The sequence below is a fragment of the Gallus gallus genome, chromosome 1 (genome assembly GCF_016699485.2).
Source record: "Gallus gallus isolate bGalGal1 chromosome 1, bGalGal1.mat.broiler.GRCg7b, whole genome shotgun sequence".
Lineage (NCBI taxonomy): Eukaryota > Metazoa > Chordata > Aves > Galliformes > Phasianidae > Gallus > Gallus gallus.
In genome coordinates this window covers 35,048,508-35,068,407 of record NC_052532.1, presented here as the reverse complement: position 1 = coordinate 35,068,407, position 19,900 = coordinate 35,048,508, and the positions used below count along the sequence as shown (strand labels likewise).

Below are 19,900 nucleotides of genomic sequence, written 5' to 3'. Positions count from 1 at the left end.
CCAGGGCAGTGGTTACTCAAACCATAAAATAGCCCTTTGGGCATGCAGAAGCACTCATTTACACACTTCCAGCTCTTTGGAGCTTAACAGGGAAATATATTTTATAAGGCTGCAGTGCACAGAGGCCAGTCTAAGCAGAATTCATGATGGAAAAAACATGGAGAAAGAAAATTTAAAGAAGTAGCAAAGTGTAACTTGTTATTAGCACAAAAGTGGAGAGGAGAAGAAGAAAGAACTTGTTTGGCAAAACATATACTGTTTAGAAATGGCTCATTTGTAGCATATTGTAAGCACTCATTCCTTTCTATTGATGTAGGGGAAGAACCAACAATGCACAGAAAACCAAAGTCATTTATTCAGATTGCAGATGGAACAGAGATGGAACACCCCAAAGTCTCAAATCTTTGGACCAACGACATCTCCAGTAGGATCTAATACACAGGAAACGATTTACATCTTGAAAACAGTTCTGTCTTTGTGGCTGTTGTGGGTGGATAAGCTCCTGTATCTCTGCGAGGTAAAGAGGTGGATGGGAACTTCCCACAGGAACATCTCACAGCGTGTTAGAGCTCCGGTGAATCTGATGGCAGAGCTCTCATCTTTTTTTGATGTGTTCCATTTCCACGATTAGTGATGCATGAAGCAAGCTAAAAATGCTGATAAACACAGGTTTCCTGTTGCTCAGGTTCCCTCAGTACTGCAAGTGACAAATACATGTTATTTATAGTCAGAATAAGCCTGTAGTTACTGTGCATGCTTCCATCGCTGTAAATTGAATAAATACATTGCCCTGCGCCGCCTTGTTAAGCCTCCCTGCAGCAAACTCCTCTTCATACATTGATCCAATCAACCACCTAGTACTCATCAATAATAAATCAGAAGAGTGATCTAGAACACCTGCCCTCAGAAGGTAAACTGAAGTGGGCCACCAGAAAAAAGGTGCAGATTGGAGGTATTGCTCTGATATGAAATGCTGTATTAATATCTCTGGGAAGTGCGCACTGGTGGAAGATAATCACCCCATCTGCTTCAGGCTAGTTTAGATATGAATTTAGGCAAATCAGAGTATGTAAGCTAGAAAACACAAATATACCCTCATTCAAGACCTTTCTGTTGATCACTATCTCAGCAGCTTGCCTTCATTGTGCTGTACACCATCACTGCATTCTCATGTGAATGCCTATGTACTCAGGATTCCTGGCAGGTCAGAGAAGTCTAACTTTATAGTTATATAAACCATAGATATCTATATATCGCATCAAAAATAGCATGTTGTTGGATTTCAGGTGTTTATTTTCCTTAGATAAAACCTCCATAAATATGAAAAAACAGTTCAGTGTACTTTTGAGAGCATTTAAGCAAAAACTCTGAGCTTCCAAGTACTTCATTTCACTCTTGTTTTCTTCCTCAAAATTTAGGCAATTAGAACAAACAAACAAACACAAAAGATGAAATACGATGGTGTTGCCAAATCCGAGCTATACAGAAAAGACAGATTTGAACATCAGCCTGCTCTGTTTTTTGCCAGGTCCCATGCTCAGGTCAGAGTGCTTCACATTGCTACTGGGAGCTGCCCAAATCCTAGAATGAGGGTGATGAAATAGACAAGCAGCACAGAATGCAGAAGCAGACAGAAATTTAGGCAGAAGAGTTTCCAAGAGCAGGCAGTAGTGAGTGAGGTGCTGGCCATGCCCTGTGAACAGTCCCCAGGCTGCACCTGGCATGCAACTTGCACTAGGCCAACCTGGAGCAAGACTGAGAAACATCAGTGTCCAGCACCTTGCTCGAGGCACTGCTTTGGAAGACACTGTCTGGAAAATTCATCATGTGGGAACTGAGCTGATGGATTCTGGAAATTCTTGAAAACAGCCAACCTCATTGGCAAAGGTAGGTGCTGTCAGGCCGTGGCTGTGCAGTCGTGGCCTGTGGCTGCACCTCAGGTTGTTCCTCTCGCCTGTCTCCTCACACCCCTCTGCCAGGTGGCCTGCCAGCTGATACTTATCCAGCACTCTGTCCTGGCCAGGTTCAGAGGAGGAGAGGAAATTACACCATCTGGATGTAATGAAAAAAAGACTTAGAGCAGAATGTCACTGGCATACTGATGGCACAGCAGCCGAGCCACAGCTGCCACGCACACACTCAGTAGGAGCTGTGACAGAGTGAGGCCGGTGGGATTCACCTCTCACTTTACTGACAAGGGAAAAACTGAGTTAATGACCAACTCTTGCCAGATCCTGTCAGTGAAGGCAGGGGAAACTCTGTGGTCAGTGTCATCCAAAGTTGTTGACTGAGAACACGGCTGTTTGCCATTTTGACTTAATCCATCACCTGTGGCAAGAAGCCTTGCTCAAAGAGCACTGACACCTCTGTGTCCCAAACATGACTGCAGGAGGACTGAAGTGGCAACTCAATTCTGAGCAGTGCTGCTGTGGCTCCATAGCCTCTCCTGAGCAGGAATGATGACATTGAGGCAGTAATTAGAGGATGATCAAGACATATTGAGCAGAGGCCTAAATAGTGTTTGTTTAAATGTGCCTCTGCAAACATTTACAGTTCCCACCCACAGCAGACCAAGGCGTTTACAGTTATCTCTCTACTTTTACAAGGAAAATGTGCTCAACCCACAGCTTCCCATTCCCCCCACATCTTCAGTGCTGTAGGCTGAACCAGCACGAAGCAGATCCTGGTACCAGTGTGGCTGCAGAAACTCACAGCTTGGCATGAGCTGAACAACTTGCCCAGCACAGAACTCATTGGATGAAGGCTCAGTGGGGCAGTACCCACAGGGCTGCTGCAACAAAGACGAGCACTGAATCCTCGTTCATGAAGCAGCTGAGCATTTTGACCTCGATCCGATTCCACCCTTACCTCTGAAGCATGAAAGACACCCTGTGTGAAGGAGCCCTTGGTGAAGGCCTGAATACACAAACTCCCACATTCTTGCATTTGGATGGATGTACAGTCTGGCTTTTTCCATGCCAGAGACAGGCTGTCCTTGAAAATTAAGGCGATTCACCTCAATTCAATCTATACTGAGATCTTTAAAAACTGCTCATTTACTCTGCATCATACAGACAACACCACCACGCTATTATTCTTTGCAACATACAGCACTCCTTCATTCTCACAGGCCTCCTCACTTAACTCGTGGAAGTTTTATGTTCTCTAATATTGGATGAATAATGTATTTGGCCCCTTTTTCTTTTAAATCTTGAATTTTCAATTGAAACAATATAATCTAAATCAAGAAAGGGATTTTCATGGATTTTCTTACACTGTGACACAGAAAGCACTCCTTTGCCAACCTCAGCTGTGGGAAATGGTCCTGCCAAATAGATGTGGAGCCTGACAGGCAACTTTTATGTATCATAAGGACTTAAGGACTTCCAGAGGATGTTCAAGCAAATGAGCCATATTAGGTATAATGCCATCTATCTGCTTCCAGACGGGAAGGATTAACCATTATCAATCTGTGTAATCTCCTAGGGATATGTGTTTATGATGCCTTAGCCCCCAGTTATTCTAGAACACTTCTAAGCATGGGAGATTTCTAATCACCAACTATTCCTTCTACCCCATTCAGATGAGCTAAGACTTTTACTGTGAAAAATCATGTAAATACCGGGCTAAAAATCCTCAGCCCACCTGTGAGGCTAGATACTCTGCCCCCTCAGCTCAGATTTTTCCTGTGAGGAGGATCATGGAGCACGAGGAAGGCCATGCTGATCGCCCAAAGAGATGGTCAGGCTCTTGCAGCTGCCCTCTGTGGATTCTCACCTTCAGGACGTGACATACAGCTGGACTGGCACACTGAGAATCCAGACCAGCACATGCAATGCCACGGAGAAGGGAGGGTGTGTGTGGGGCCACAGGGATGCTGGCATGAGGGGCCATTTTTTATCTGATAGACTTGGCTTCCCTCTCTCTCCAGAGCTGTTTCCCAAGATTTGCATTCCTGAAATGTGAAGTTCAGGCATATTTTTTAATAAACCAGGCAATTACTCTGACTACAGGAAATGCAGGTGCTGCCAACCAGCTCCAACATTCTGTGAACTAGCAGTGAAAATCTGTGATGCATTATTTATAACCCGAAGAGTAATGAAAGGCTGCTCAGGCTGAGGAGTGAAAGACAAGGAGAAACCCAGTAACAGAAATGGACAGATGAGTTCAGGTACAGATTTATGAGGCAGCAAAGGAGGAGGAAGGAAAAGGAATGGTGGCTAAGGAAGCTTTACTGTGCTATCCCTGTCTGCCAGTCCATGGCACTGCCCTAACAACTCAAGTGTCCTGTCATCTGAGAAGATGGAGAAGGGATGAACAGGTTGACAATAGGAAGCACTTCCAGAGTTGACTTCTTCTAATGGCGAGGAACAGTTTTTTAATTCCAAGCCACAGTGTATTCCTGGCCAGTGAACACCGTTCATGCCGTTAGCCCCAGTTTTTCCCTTCTCAGATTTACCCTATGTATATATTTTAAGGAATAATTACTCCTAAATTTCTATTGTTCTATTATGGCAAAACCTCCAGGTTTGGTAATGTGATGGTTGTGAGAGAAGTGCTTTAGCGAGTTCTCTACACCATATCAACAGAGGTTTTACTTCCTTCCCCCAAAAGATCTGGACCAAATCAACTTTCTGTTAGTTAATACTTCTACTCTCATATCCACAATATTCATTGACAGTCACTACTTCTGCACTTATACCACCACTTTTCAGCAATTCCTACCCTCTAATATTTGTCTTCTAGTGACTTTAGCTGCTCCATTGTGTTTCTGTCTTCCCTGTAATAGCTGGTTTCACATCCTGCACAAGTAGGTCAGGTTCCTCTATTTTGTTGCCTAGGTGCCTTGTGTTTATGCGTGCAAATATTTCCATTGTTTCTCTGCGATCACAGCTGAGCTTGGGCAACAAGAAGTCAGTTGACATGGAAAACTGTTAATTTATTTTGCAAGTAAGATATATGACTGATGAAGGTAGATAATCCTAGAAAAAAGGTGCCAGTTTGTCTTGTTACCATCTTAGGGATAAGTTGTTTCGTACACTCACAGCCTGCAACTGGCAGTCTCACTTCTGGGATTCATAAATGAAGAGAAATCCAGTGTATTTGCTGATGAGGCTCAGCTGGGAGACGGGGGACTGGCAGACACTTAACCTTATAGCTGATCACTCTAATTTCAGTCTTCAGGGTCACGAACAGAGTAAATCAAGGAGTCTTAAAGTGTACAGTAAGAGAAACAGACCTGAGCATGTGTGCGTGTGTTCAGTGCTATATCACTGTTCTGTTACAACTGTTTAACAATCTTGCAGAATTTAGTCTGCCAATTTCCAATTAGCCCAAGAGATTAGTTTGGTCTTTCTTTGTTCCTTTCCCATCTCAAAGAACAGTTACAAGATGAAGCAGTTCTCTCCCTCACTCGTAAAACTTATACTCAGCAGGCTGTTTTTTTCTCTGTTTGTGCTCATTTTAGAGCAGCATGGTGTATGTGGGAGATGTTTTGGAGAGACCCTGTAAACAAGTTCTTGTTACAGGGCAGTGAAGCATGCCACCAAGCAGTGCACATTTGCCTTCCGTGTGTGCAAACGTGATTTGTTTTTGTCATGGAAAAACCACCCACAGTGACCAGGAAATTACCAACCCGACTTACTTGGACTTTCACCCTCTGGGCTCTAGTCCGTAGTCTAAGATATGCGTTATTCAGGGCTGGCAGGTCCTCTTCCCCACACTCACCAGCACCATCAGTTCAGCGCATGCTGGTGACAGAGCCGGTCACAGCGGCCGTTTGGGTGAGGTGTCTTTCCCAGGGCCCTTCCAGCCACGAGTGATGCTGTAATTCTGTTCTGCAGCAAAAAGCAGCAGGACAGATTGGGCTCTCTCTCTCCGACTGACTGTTGTGGTTAACCTGGCATGACTTCTGTGCATGCTAGAGCCCAAGGTTTCCGATCAAAATGGTTTGAATGCTGCCTCAGAGAACTGCCTGTGCAGCTCCACGTGGGCAGATGTGGGACCAGAGGAACATGAGCTGCAACTGTTCATATAGCTGGTATGAGGCACTGCTGTTTGTGTGAGGAGCTCAGAGAACTGTACTTTCTCTTTGTAGATATGAAAGGTTATTTAAAATTACTCCCCTAATGCAGTCAGGCCAATCGTTTTTAACATCAAAAATGAGAGTGTTACTCGCTGCAAAACTTTGAATTTGCACCCACACATGATTTAAATTTAATCCCAGTTAAAAACTACGCCTTGCTACTTCTTTACATGCGTACAAGCTTACCTCAGACCCTTGAGCAAACAATACCGTCCTCTCGACAGCATTAATATGCTGCTATTTGTAACCAAGATATGAAGGCAGAGCTCAAGGCCAGGTGCAGAGCAGCAATGCTTGTCCCAGCCAAGGCACCGGGGCAGTGGGGCTGGCGTCAGCCGAGACAGCCCCGCACTGGGAGTGATGCAAGTGGCCCTCTTGTTTCCTTTGGAAAACTGAGTGCTGCTGCTCAGAGCCATGCAAAGCCTTATGCAAATGGTTCTCTAAGGTGGATACTACATGAATAAGGTCTAAAAGAGGGTGAGGACAGGCTTGGCATCTGCTCAGGGCAGTAAAACAGGGCGGCACTCCCTGTTTGGCACCCATTAACACCCTGAGAAGCAAGATACATGGCTCCTGCTGGAACTGTCAGAAAAGCAAGGAAACCTTCCTGCCATCAGGAGCGCTGGGAAGAACCTGGAAATGTGACCCTCTGGGCTCATTCCAGGGAACAACGCTGTCCTTGAGAAAACCTCCTGCAATCTGCAGAGTATTGCTGTATGGCATTGGCAACATCGTTCCAGGGCTGGCTGGAAGGATTATCTCAACAGAAAATCTTGCAAGGGCAAGTGTTTGTTTTGTACTCATTACAAACTTTTTTAAGCCCCATTCAGAAGTAAACCTTTGCATGGCTGTTGATAGAAGAGCAGCCTACCTTGTGCTTATGCTTACATACTTAATAAGTAATGTATCTTTCCAGCTAACCTTTTCGCTCATCCCAGCTAACTTTTGCTTCCAAGGAGGAGCAAACAAACATTTATTAGGGTGAGCTCAAAAGTGTCTTTAATAAAAGAGAATTTGAGATAAGCTTAAGGCATTCGTATAAATACCAATGATGTAACTGAATGAAAAAGAAAGTAATAAGAGATTTTTGCCTAGTTTATTCTGCTCTCTAGGGAAGTTCTGTAAATATAGTGCTCTTTTGTACCAAGCCACAGACATTACATTTATTGGATGTAATAACTGCTTCTTTTTGCCATGTGCAAAAATCTCAACACAAGTGAGGCTTAAGAACCAGAACACACTTCTTAATCTGTTTCAAGAGATGATTCAGTGTAACTACATTGCAGCAAAGGTAAGTTATTACTTTAACCAGAAGTTTGATCTTCATTTGGTTCAGTTTTAAAAGTACATTTTGATATGTTCTTAAAAGTGTGGCACAAGCCTATTAAAATTGCTTTTCACAGACTACACAAGCTGTCCATTTCACACACACAAAAAAAAAATGGGTAAAAGCAACTCAAATTGGCACTATATCCACTAGCTACAAGAATAAAATTTGAGTAATCTGTTGAAGATTGGCTCAGGAAGTGACAGGCAGATTAGAAAAACCGTACTGCAGGCAGGAGGCAATTTCTAGGTGGTAGCTGAATAAACCTTACATTAGGAAGTAGCTAAGTGCGAATCAGAGTCTAGGATCAAAAGGGAACTGAAAAAGGAGACTACTGGTATAGCACGTTCATATTATTTTAGTCAGGCCAAGAGGATCTGAAGGTGAAAGTGCAGCACCTGATTGGGGAGGTGGTTAAATATGAGCTCATTGCAAAAACAGATACAGACAGTGTAGAGTAACAGTGCACAGACACCAACTGTCACCCACAAACCTCACGCCTCTATGGGGCCCTTTGAGAACAGCAGCGCACAGATCCCTGTGCAAGGAAGGTACAGACACACACATACAGGAGGGCTGGTTTGTCCATGCACAAAATACTCCTGCATATTTGGTGGATAGCATTCCAGCTGCTGGTAAACATTCCCGAGATTAGCAAGCACAGAAATGCCCTGCTATGAAGTCACGACCTCATTGTTTGCATTACATAAACAACTGAGTGCGGTGTCAGACCAGTCCTTAAGATCTTGTGAACTTGATTTCCCTGGAATAACATCATTTCCTCTTTCCTTACCCTACTGCAGAGTTGCCATTTCATTGAAGGATTTGGGGGGCACAAAATCTCAGGTACAGCAGCTTGAAATAAAGACATAACCCATCCCAAGCCAGCAACTTAATGACAGATTGAAGGTTTCCTTCTGAAAGCAGCAAAAGTCTGTTTGGTAAGTAGTGAAAACCAGAACAAGGGTAGGAAGGTCTAAGGGGAAGAAACTGAATATCATTACAGGACAATTTGAACCCCAGGAATTTTCAAGTGGGATTTTCCTCTCTGTGAGAATGAGCACTAACACGCAGAGTCTTGCACAAAGAGTCCTTGACATTATTTGGATACTTTTGCATTAGCGTAAAGGGAGAACCTTGAGGAAAATGTTCTGAACACCTGCAGGAAGCTTAAGGTCATATTGCCACTTGGAGACTGCGTTCCTCCTACCTGCTCCCTCCATACACAAAGGTAAACTGCCAGCAAAGCTAAACTTCTTACCTGCACCACTGGATAAGACAACTGAAATGGAGCCCTTCCCTCACATGGGCTGGAAACCTGCTTGCTGTGTTCACAGCTATCATTTCCCAGTGCCTTCCAGCAGCCTCTTGGTACAGAAGGGCAGTTCTCAGTGAAGTGAAGACAGGCAGATGTGAAGAGGCATGGGGCAGCACCACAGAGCCTGGACAGCATATGTTGGGGCACCCGCAGTGCACCAGGATTGGTTTCACACTCCTGTTCTACTGATTTATTTGTTTTTGCTTCTGAAGGAAGAGCTAGTAACTCCCATGCCTCGCTAACGAATACTTTGTATTGGAATACAATATTCTGTTTTTGTGCTTTCTTGCATCGTGCTGCTGTTCACTGGGTGGAAACAGAGTAAGTGGCTCTCTTTACCACAAACAAATCAGCATTTAAAACAGTTCTAAAAAGAGATCACAATTAAAACACTGTTCAGTAATAACTGCTCTGTTCTTCTTTAAAGCCTTTGCTAATATAACCGAAGGAGATGTGGACACAGCTCTGGGAATCTGTTTAGCAGAAATATTTTGAAGGCTATTGAAAAAGAAGAGCCCCAAATGGCAAGTGTTTGTGTTTTGTTTTTTATCCAAAGGTCTCTACTTATGATGAAAACACTTGGAAATAAAATCTGCAGTTCTCCCACTCATCTTTTCATTTCTAGTCAGCTTTGTCCCAAACAACACAGCTACCTCTTGCTACCCATATGCCAGTAATTTTGGCTAATGGACGCAGGCTAGAAAGGGAAGGAGGAGCCACCTCCAGAAAGCAAAACCATATCTGCAGTGATCTCCACGTGGATTTCTAGGCTTAAATATTCACTGTAGTGTTCCTTTCATTCAGCCTTTCACCAGCTGCGGTTTCTAGCTGGATGCACTGTTTGCTTTCCAACGCACACAGCTGTAAAAGGCTGAGCACAGCTGGGCTGATGGCTTGCACTCTCTAGAAACTGAATCTCTTCTTCTGTAGCAGCCCCAAGCCAACCAGGCATGCACAACATTTCAGTAAAATTCAAAGCAGCAAAAAAGCAGCAGGAAATTTTTGGTCGTGCTTCTCTTACCACTGACCCTCAGCATCCAAAATCATCCCTGCTCTTTTTTTGCACTGCTACTTCTGATCTGTTGCAGGCTAGCAGAGCTGAGCAGCACTCTTCACTTACTGCATCCGTCCTTGCTGTATGTCTCTCCCTGCAGCTGCTGCTGAGGAAGACACTCTGGAGGCAGTCTGTGCTGGGTGCCGAAAGCAGCATCCCCATTTCTCTAGGCCTAGGAGAGCTGGGTCACACCTCTTTGCACTTCCCTGCACATGAGGTGAATTAGGAACGTCCCTCCTGCTCCCACGGCCACTTCATACGAGATGAAGGTACGGCCACTACACAAAACGTGTGTCACTATGCAGTGAAGGCTTTCAGAAAACAGGGAAAACCCTTCTGAGGCTGACTTATTCCCTGCGAGCTGCTATTTGCAGCCTGCTCTACATGTGGTCCTGCAATCCTGCCATGAAGCTGCTGTGAAAGAGGCAGTGCTAAGCAACGGGAAGACAACACACAGTGAGGCAGTCCCAAGCTTGGAACCGACTTCCAGGCTGAACTCAACCTTTCCAACTTTCGAGGAGCTCTGAATTTACTCACACACAGATTAGTAACCAGGAATTATTCTTAAAATGGCTTAAAGTTAGCAGAGCTCAAGGCCTTCGATGCCAAAACAGATCTTCCCTTCCCATCCACAGCTGTGCATGCAAAAGATGATAAATCAAGCTAGCTATTGTTTCTCCAAATCTTTGCTGGGACTAAGAGTGTGTTTTTGAAAAAAAGCCTGGAATTTAACAATGAAACAAAACCAGCCCCATTTCAATATTTGTATTCAGAAACCATAAACAAAAATTCACTTCCATTTGTGCACTGCCTTCTCCCTACTCCCATAAAAATTAATGAATATACATCAACTAGCTGAGCGATCTGTTTTCCAAGGCTTGGGTTTTTGGCTTAATACTGATATGCTTGGCACCAATCACTCCAATTTAGAAGTTATTTGGATGTGCTAGCTAGCCATTATTCCATTATTTTTTTTTTTAAAGCAACATCCCAAACAATTATTAATGCTCCGAGGAGAGGCTGAGCTGCTTTAAAAGTCTCCCCAAAGAACAAGAAAAAAAAACCAACGAGACTGTACAACAATCTTGACTGCACTCAAGAGAAGAGCTCACAATGGCCTTGCCCAGGCTTGTTTCCTCACGGCCTCTTAGCTTGGCTGGACTGCTCCTCACTTTCTTACTGCTTCATGCAGGAGCTTGCCTTGGATGCTGTGCTCTAAAAGCTGCTGCAGAAACTGTGAGTCTCATACCAGAGGCTGTGTTTTTATACTGCATTTTGTACCACTTATTGAGAAGTAAAGAGTTTGTGGTTTGCTTTATATATATATACAAAAATTTTGTGTATAAAAAAACAAACATTGAAGCAGATGGTTCATTCCTTGTTGACAGGTTCCTGGGCTCCCTGCTGGGAGGGTGGAGGTGGAAAGTACAAGGAAGGAAACATCAGCTCTGCTCCTTCAACTTCAAGACCCCAGAGACTCAGCAAATTAGTCCTACAAGTCAGAGGGCTGTCCCAGGAGGCAGAAGCAGAGCAAGAAAACAATTCTGAAGAGGCTTCTTAGTAAGCGAGAACAGCAAGGGAACCAAGAGCAGCAGAAGAGGAATGTTGATGGGGCCTGCATTTGCTGCCCCACAACAGCAAGGCCCTGCAGAAGGGCTGAGAAGCAGATGGAGGCCCCTCTCAGCTGGTGGGACCCCTTCCCTAAAACGGTCTGGCCATGGACTCTTATTCCCCACCCCATCTCTAGGAAGAACTCACATCACACATGAACTTCAGATACATCCCTCAGGTCAGCTGTCTCCTACAGCAGGCTTACAACCAGTCCTTCGCTTACGTTCTGGCAAGAAGAGTTGCTCCATAAACAAGTGCTTAAAAAAGAAGCAGCAGACACTCTCCTCCTTCTACACATAACTAAAGCAAGTAGCCTAATCAGAGACTGATTATGAGATCAATTTCCGCTCTGTAGTTTAATATATGGTGCAGGTAATGGGGTGTGCTGCACACCGTGTGCCATTGCATGCAAGCTGATTGTTCCATGAGCCAATCTCAACACTGCATTTCTCACTGCTGGGCAAGTTCTCTTCAGCCTATGGGAGATGGAATGATGTCCTTATTCTGCCTACAACAAAATGCACGTTCTGAGCACATAATCCACAGTTTACAGGTTTAGAAGACCAGAAACTCGGGAGGACCAGGCAATTTCACATTATCCATTGTGAAAATGTCAGCAGCCGCACAGTTTGTTCCAATGGCATTAAGATCTAACACGGTGGTTAAACACAATGATTTAATCACTCAAGTGATAACCCTCATTATATCGTGTAAATTGTGGCACACTTTATATTATTGCAGGAGCAGGAAGGCTATCAGAAAGGGAAGATAACCAAAGCTGTGTTTTATTTGAGCAACATTCTAAGCAAAGAAAAGAAGGCAAGGAGTTGTTTTAATGGGAAATCTTTGAGGTTGCTGATTAGAAATGCACGGTGAAATGATATGACCTCAGCACAACACAGGCCTGGCACAGTGCTGTCCCTTCCTTCAACATCATGACCACCATAAGCATAAAAGCACTAATATGTATAAGAAATTTCACCACTAGTACCATTTTTTCCATACTTCCTTCCTAACTCCTGCAAGTGACTTCACTGGTTTCACCTTCCATCACATCAGACACAGCTTTCTGTCCTCGCTCCCTAAGCCCTGTCACGTTATCTCACATACAGGATTGCTATGGCCGTGTCATAACCAGGAGCACCCAAGTCTCCATTCCTCCCCCAAGCCCTCATTTGCTTTTACCTCCTTATCCCCTCTCAGAGGGTGAAACGGCATCCAGCCCTCAGTGAGGCAGCTTTCCCTCACCCACCTCAGAACGTGCTGTCACCACAAACTGTCCAGAAGAAACAATCCAAGGAAGGATGGTCATGCGGCGAGCAGGCTCTTCCACTCCCAAGAGAGGAAGAAGGTGTTCGTGCTGCCCCCCTTCCTGCTTCCTCTTGTTCCACACGTTGCACACACTTCAAGACTGAGAATATGGTTTTCTACACATCGCACAATGAGACCTCTACCATGACCAGCTTTGCAGGTAAGTGCTGCTGAGTGAAACTGTTACGGGTAGAATACTTCTAGTAGAGGCTTAGGCTAAGAAAAAATACCCCTCACTTTTTACATCATCTTTGTACCTTGCTCTAATTCCTATTAAGAATTTTTATTTCCCTTAACTAGAGCCTGTGAAAGACTTCAGAGTTTGGAGTCACAACCAATGCTGTGACACATCAGTGGCACATGTGTGTATGTTCACCTGTCGGCACATGTTTAGACTCTCAATATTTAATCTCACTGATTCCTTTACTAAAAAATAAGACCTGGTTTTAATAAAGACCTCTCATGAGGATTCTCCAAGATTACGCATCAATTTTAATATTAATTTAAAAGAACTGTGACCTTTCAGAGGTTCATTCAAGATCTTATTGCATTTTTCTATCTAAAATGAAATTGCTTTAATTTTAAGGGTTTATTGTTGTTGTAAAGATGAGGAATGGGAGGGTACAGTCAATTGCAATACAGCAGAATGCAATAAATATGGTTTAGTGCAGAAACCGAGTAAGGTGACCGACCTACAGGCAATACAGAATGAAAAGAGGCTGTTCCAGAACGAAAGAAAAACAACTTGCAGAATTTTCCCAGTCTCCAAAAAGCCACAAGGGAAAGGAAGGACAAAGGTTTGGGCATCGGGCTGTTCTGTGCGAGCAGGGCTCCAGAAGCCATACATGCGATGCTGGTTCCAGCAAGCTTCACGGACATCCTGCTATCAGCCTGCCCCAGGTGTGCTTGCGGCTGCATTACTCAATTAGCGATGCACCAAAGTGTCTCATTAGATTTACAAAAATGGTTTGTCAGTTATTTTTCTAAATTCAATTTTCTTTCCTCTTTCTTTCCCAATCCAGGACTCTGCAAGGGCTGGGGCAGTCTGGCAGGAAGCCAACAAGGCTTGCATCTCTGCAGAGCGTTTCAGTTGTCCTGTGATGTTGCTGAGTGGCTCTGGGTGACCAGCTTACTTCTTCCATCGAGGCTGCCCCGGGGGTACACAGGGAGAACACATAATCTTTCCACCTATGGGAAAGAAGCCTTCCCAGGGGAAAAGACATTCATGTACCCCGGGAAGCCTCTCTCATCTGGGAGCAGGCTAGCCTCAGGCTGTGCCTTGACCTCACCTCTGTCTCTGGCTGTCAGCACTGCAGCTGCAGCCTGCTTGGGGCAAGGGAAAGGCTTTCACTGCAGACTGCCAGGACTTGGGAGCTGCAAGCCTGTCTGTTTAATGAATGCTCCATGTGCTGTGCAGCTTGACTCTCTAATGTCAACGTTCATTCAGTGCAGAGGATAATAACTTGTAGAGAAGAGAGCCACTCCTGCCAAATCCAGCAATCAGAGTTCTACCTCCCCTTCCATATAGCGAGCACAATCCTATATTTTAAAAATCTCATCTGTCGATCAGGGTATTTACTATGCTCTGTATTCATCCCCAGGGCTTTTGAGCACTCACTTATCAAAGCATTTGCCTGTAAAGTGGGAATTTAATTCTGATCTTTAAAGAAAGGGGGAAAAGCTTAAATGGCAGGCTGGATTGCAAACAGGACAGAGGCCTTTACCTTTTGGACTGCCATCTAAAATGAGCAGATTGCAGAGGGCTTGGTGAAAACAGCCAGATCTGTGGCAGGTAGCTGCCTGCATTGCAGCAGGCACCTTGCAGGGGCTGTGAAGGGCTGCAACTGTCCTCTTGCTTCCACATTCCTCGGGAGGGACAGCTCTGAGCATTGCTGAAGCCGCATGGCTAGCTCTACAGCAGGGTCCTGGAGGGCTGAGCGAGAAACTGGAAGGCACCACTCAGAAATGCAGAGCTGGAACTTTGGCATTTATTTCCCTGAGCTCAGCCTCAGGGTCAAACAGCACCACAGAAATTGCCTTGTGAAGGGACATTGCAAGGAGCACGTTATCACCAGAATTGTTAATGCCTGTTTCCATTTCGAAACATGAAGCTCAATTTCCTTCTCGCACCTCTGATATAATTTTGCAGCATTCAGCACTCTGTGGTGACTGTTGATATATAAATAACTAATTAGATAAGGCTCTGTTTATCTGAGAGAGCCACAGCCTTCTCAAGGCAAAGCTCGGGCTGCACAAGATGTATAATGTGCTGCTAGCTTTTAAGGACAGCCAGGCCAAGTCCTATACTGCTGTGTTGACTGAAGGCATACTTTTCCAAAAAAAATCAAGGCTCAAGTTGGATTCCTGAGTCTGTGGTTGAGCTTCAGAAGTGCAGCTGGATTGTCAACCTACCAACACCCTTGAAGTCGGTGCACATTCCAAGTGTGCTGGAAGTCAGAGCAGTTACGCGGGAGCCAAGGACTGGCAGCGCAGCCAAGATGTCCAGAATGCTCGTCAGTGTTTCAGAAGCATGCAGGAGGCCTTAGCTGAAAATCCTAGCCAAGCCTTGGGCAACCATCATGTTTTAATTCCCTCCCTAGTACAAGAAGCGTTTCAGTGAAAAGAGTGCTGTGGCTTTCCTCTGTCCCTGCTTTCCTGAGGACATCCACCTCCACTGCCGATCAGCCCATAGGGTTCATTCTCCACTAATATTTCAGATGAATTCGTGGACTTGACCCTGGGACTCTAGAAACAGAGGGTAGGATGGGAAAGGGAGAAGCTGGAAGTGCATCAGTTGAAGTACTGACAAAGAGAAATCAGGCATCTAGCAAGCAAGATTAGCCATATATTTATGTCACAAAAAACAGTCTTGAGAAGATCTACCTCCAATTATATGTCTTCCCTGCTGTCAGAAAAAATTACACTCAGTAAGGGGAAAAATTCCCCCGTCCCCACTTGAGGAATGTATTTCTTACAGAGACAGTAAATACTTTTCTTTGGATTGAAGATGGTTGCTTATTTTTTATACTGGAGGTTGACAAGCCAGCAGCCGAGTCTCCCTCTAGTCTTTAAAGACAGGTCTATGGCAACAGGAGTGCCCCCACATGAAGGGAGAAAACAGTTGGACTGCAGAATCTGCTCCGGCATCCGCCCTGGGGGAGTCTCTAAAGACCCTGCATGTCCACATGATTAAGGTGAAACTATTGTGGTGAAGTTTGGTCCAAGAAGGCAGGTCCAATAACCTGCAAGATGAAGTGTGTGCTATTGTTAAAACAGGCCAGAATTTGGTGGTGTGTTATTGCTGGCACTCCTCCAAAGAGGAAATGAGCATACTTGTGCTCTGCAGAAGGTGGGCTAGTGGGTAGTTGGGTTTCACACCAAGTCTGCAACTGTTCTGCTCCTTTGGCTGCACAGAGGTGTGTGTGATGAGATAGGGAGCGTATTGCCTGTGCCATGCTGACTTAGGGCTCGTGTTGGGCCTGATGGATGAGACAGATGGGCTGGGAGAAGGATCTGTGTCATGGAGCACTGGTTTGGCAGCAGTTGCTGGAGCTTGGTGAGTGCAAAGAGCCAGTCTCTGGTGCTCACAGAAGGTGCTGTGATGACTGTGCTGGCAAAGGCCTCCTCTCTCCTTAGCGAGAAGTGAAACTTGGGACAGGCACAGCAAAGCACTGGTGGCTACTGGCCAGCATCCTTTGACTGGAAGGAACACTACTGGTCCAGAAGGGGCTGGTTTTGCTGGTCCTTGCAGACCTTATCATCTTTGTTCAGCCTGCTAGAAAGTTGGACAAGCTGTTCAAATGACCTTGGCAGCTCTGGGGTACAGGTGCCATCACTGGACTGAGACCAGCCATTAACTTCAAACAGTCCAAGAAGCCTTTATAGTTATAAAGCCTCTAATTTCACCGGTACAGACACAGCAAATGGAGCCTGATATCACAGTGAGCGAAGATCTTTCATCCAGTAAATTTATCCAGGCAGTGTACGTGAGCTGCCACAAAAGAAATTCCAATTAGGCATTAGGGGAAAATAAAAGGACGACGAACAACCATCAAGAACAAACAGTTGAGCGAGTGACCAGAGGCTGGGGAGTCTCCTTCCTTGGAGATATTCAAAATATAACTAAACACAGCCCTAAGCAATGTGATGGAATTTTTCCCAGCTCCAGGCAAGGATTGGATCAGGTGATCTCCAGAGATCCCATCCAACCTAAAAGATTCCGTTATTGTGTAATTCTTCTAGGATTTCTTGAAGAATCATGATAAAATTGCCTATGCTTGAAGTTGACTGCTTGGGGATAGTGGGGCATCCCTTGACTCCTTTTAATAGGTTCAGCCTTAGCAAATGCTTATCCATCCCAAAGGCAGTTATACAGTGAGAAGGTCTGTGGTAAAATGATTGTAGTAAAACAAATAAAAAATATGCCACTTGAGAGAATCAAATATTTTGTTAAAATATGCTGTTATAGAGTTTGAACACTGATGGGATGCTATCTTCAGTGTTATATTTGTTGTGCAAAATGCCTTTCATTACAAAAGGGGGTAGAAAGTAGAGGTTCATAAAAGGAGGAAATTGCTTCAGATGTTGTATTTGGAATGCCGAGATGGGATTCTGCATGAGAGGACATTTAAGAGGCCACCCACCAATACAAGGTGTGCATCTCTTACTCCCACTCCAAAGTGATTGTCAAGAAATTTGACCAAGCACAAATTCTGCCAAAATGTGGTTACTCCACACCTCTGGAGAATCAACATCTTGATGTATTTAGTTTGGAGAAGAACTTAGGGAATATGAAACAGGCTCTGATATTTGCCATTTTCCACAATAAAGGAGGGAGGAGAGAAGGAATTACTCAAAATGTGAGGGAAACAATAAAATCTGTTACAAGTCTGTGTACATCTTGATGTGAAATAACTAATCTATTGGCTTTGTTTGTTGCACGCAGTTAGTGATTAGAGACTAGAATTTATTTTTGAAGGTGTCCTTTCAATCAAAACAAATGATTCAAGCCTCTGTGTGCAAATGTGACGATTTATAGACATCTATGCAGAAAGCAGTGGAAAATGCCATGCAGTTTCGACCAAGTGATTTTTTATCCCTACTGTCCATTGCTCTCAAGTCAGTCAGTGCCTATCACAACCCAAGTTAAGGATCAGCAATGCAAGCATTACAATAGCATACATGAAATTATATATAGGACTCACAGAGTTACGGTTACTAAATGCCTTGATTACAAAGTACAGCATGAAGAGTTCCTAGATGATGAAATCCATTCTAGCAGGGCTGTGCCAGAAAGCTAACCAGGATCTTAATCTAAGCAGTTAAAGCAAGCCACAGAATAGTTTTATTGCATTCACCACCCTCAAATGATTCAATTCAGTTGCCAAAATTATTGCAGTACTCAATGGATGAGAACGTCTTTTTTTCCTCTGCAGTTAAAGACTCTTAGAAACAAAAGTTGCTCTGTGCCACTGTGTCATGCACTGTTCCAATTCCACCCATTATTCACTACTAATATCTTCTTTGAACTGTATCACCTTAAATTATATCAATCTATTAAGCAGAGTTGAAGTTCACCTATTCAAAATTGGTTTGACAAGTAAAAACATTTACCACAATGAACTTCACAATCTTGTATCAGTCCTAATAGCTTACCTCCTCTTAGTAACATCTGAAAACAAGATAACCCAATGCATAGGACCAGAGGCCTGGGGTTTGGAGCTGGCAAGAATCCACGTAGTAGAGTAATGCTTGCATTACTCTGAATGCAATTCAAATCCTCAACGCGAGGCTTCTACTGCTTTGCAGAATTATTTTCAAACTTTCCAAAATACATATCAAACTATTCTGAGGGTAAAAGTGTAACAAAAAGTGATGCTATTTGTTGGTGTTGGTGAGCACTCAGGTTACCCAAGCCAGCCTGCTACAATTCTGCATGGCACACCAAGAATCTCACAGAGTTTCAGATAAAATGTGGCACCATGCTGCAGTACAGATTTATTGTCTCTTCTTTCGGAAGCAGCTGGAGTCACTGAGAGAATCTGCAGTACAGTTAAAACCACTCGATATCTAATAGAGCACTTTATTAGATCTTTCCTTATGGGAATCTTCTGTTAAACATTGGAAATATAATCTATTGCCTTAGATAAATACGCAATAGGAATTGGGAGTTGTTAACGCATCATAAAACGACTATTCCTGCAAGAGGAAATTAATTAGGAAAGGCAATCCTGAAGATTCAGTTATTTATGTGATTTTAATTTAGTTCAAATTCTAAACTAAGGTTTAATTATAATTGCACCTAATTCACCCAGAGGATGAAAGGGCCCATTTAGCAAAGGACACCTTGGCTTCATTAAATGATTACGAAAGGAACTAGAAATTGATGGTATTTTACAATATTGTTCCAAATCTCAGAGGATCTGCATCAGATATGCATTGTAACATTTAAGGAAATCAATTCTGGAATCCCAGTAAAGGGATCCATAATTACCCTTTAATATCTCAAAGCTCTGCCTTCCTCAGATGGAACTTGTCATTCCCAGGATCAATAACGTGTTGCATTGGTAACACATTCCTGCTCAGTCCAGCAGATATCCCCATCACGGAGTGAAGTCTGGGTATAACACTGTGCTACAGGTTAATCCTCAGTTTCAGAGGAAGTCATGGAAACATTAACCCAGCTTGACAAATACACATGCATGAGCAACACTCATAAAAATTACTGCAATACCGAACAATTTGTGTAGTGGCTGTCATAGTCTCAGCACACAGAAATCAAAGTGAATACACATTTTTAGCACTAACTCATTAAGCAAATTATCAAAGAAGCATGTTCTCCAGAGAATTAGACAGGCAAAATTACTTATCATAGGACCATAGAATCACAGAATGGTTCGGGTTGGAAGGAACCTCAAAGCCCAACCAGTTCCAACCCTCGCTAAGGGCAAGGACAACACCTACCAGCTCAGGCTGCCCAGAGCCAAATCCAGTTTGGCCTTGAACACCTCCAGGGATGGGGCACCCACAGCTTCTCTGGGCAGCTGTGCCAGTGCCTCACCACCCTCTGAATGAAGAATTTCCTCCTCACATCTAACCTCAGTCTCCCTTCTTTTACTTTAAGACCACTCCCCCTTGTCTTGTCACTCTCTGCCCACATATGTAACAAGTCACTTACAGTAGATATCTGGACAT

At 44.0% G+C, this 19,900-nt stretch overlaps 1 long non-coding RNA gene across 1 annotated transcript; it reads right to left on the bottom strand.

Annotated features, from left to right (window-relative positions):
• Positions 1–331: 331 nt before the first annotated feature.
• Positions 332–6,522, bottom strand: LOC121109193. Its single transcript, XR_005848064.2, has 2 exons — positions 3,275–6,522; positions 332–697 (listed from the first exon to the last, which is right to left on the bottom strand). It is a non-coding gene; the product is annotated as an uncharacterized LOC121109193 (long non-coding RNA).
• Between the last annotated feature and the right edge of the window lie 13,378 nt (positions 6,523–19,900).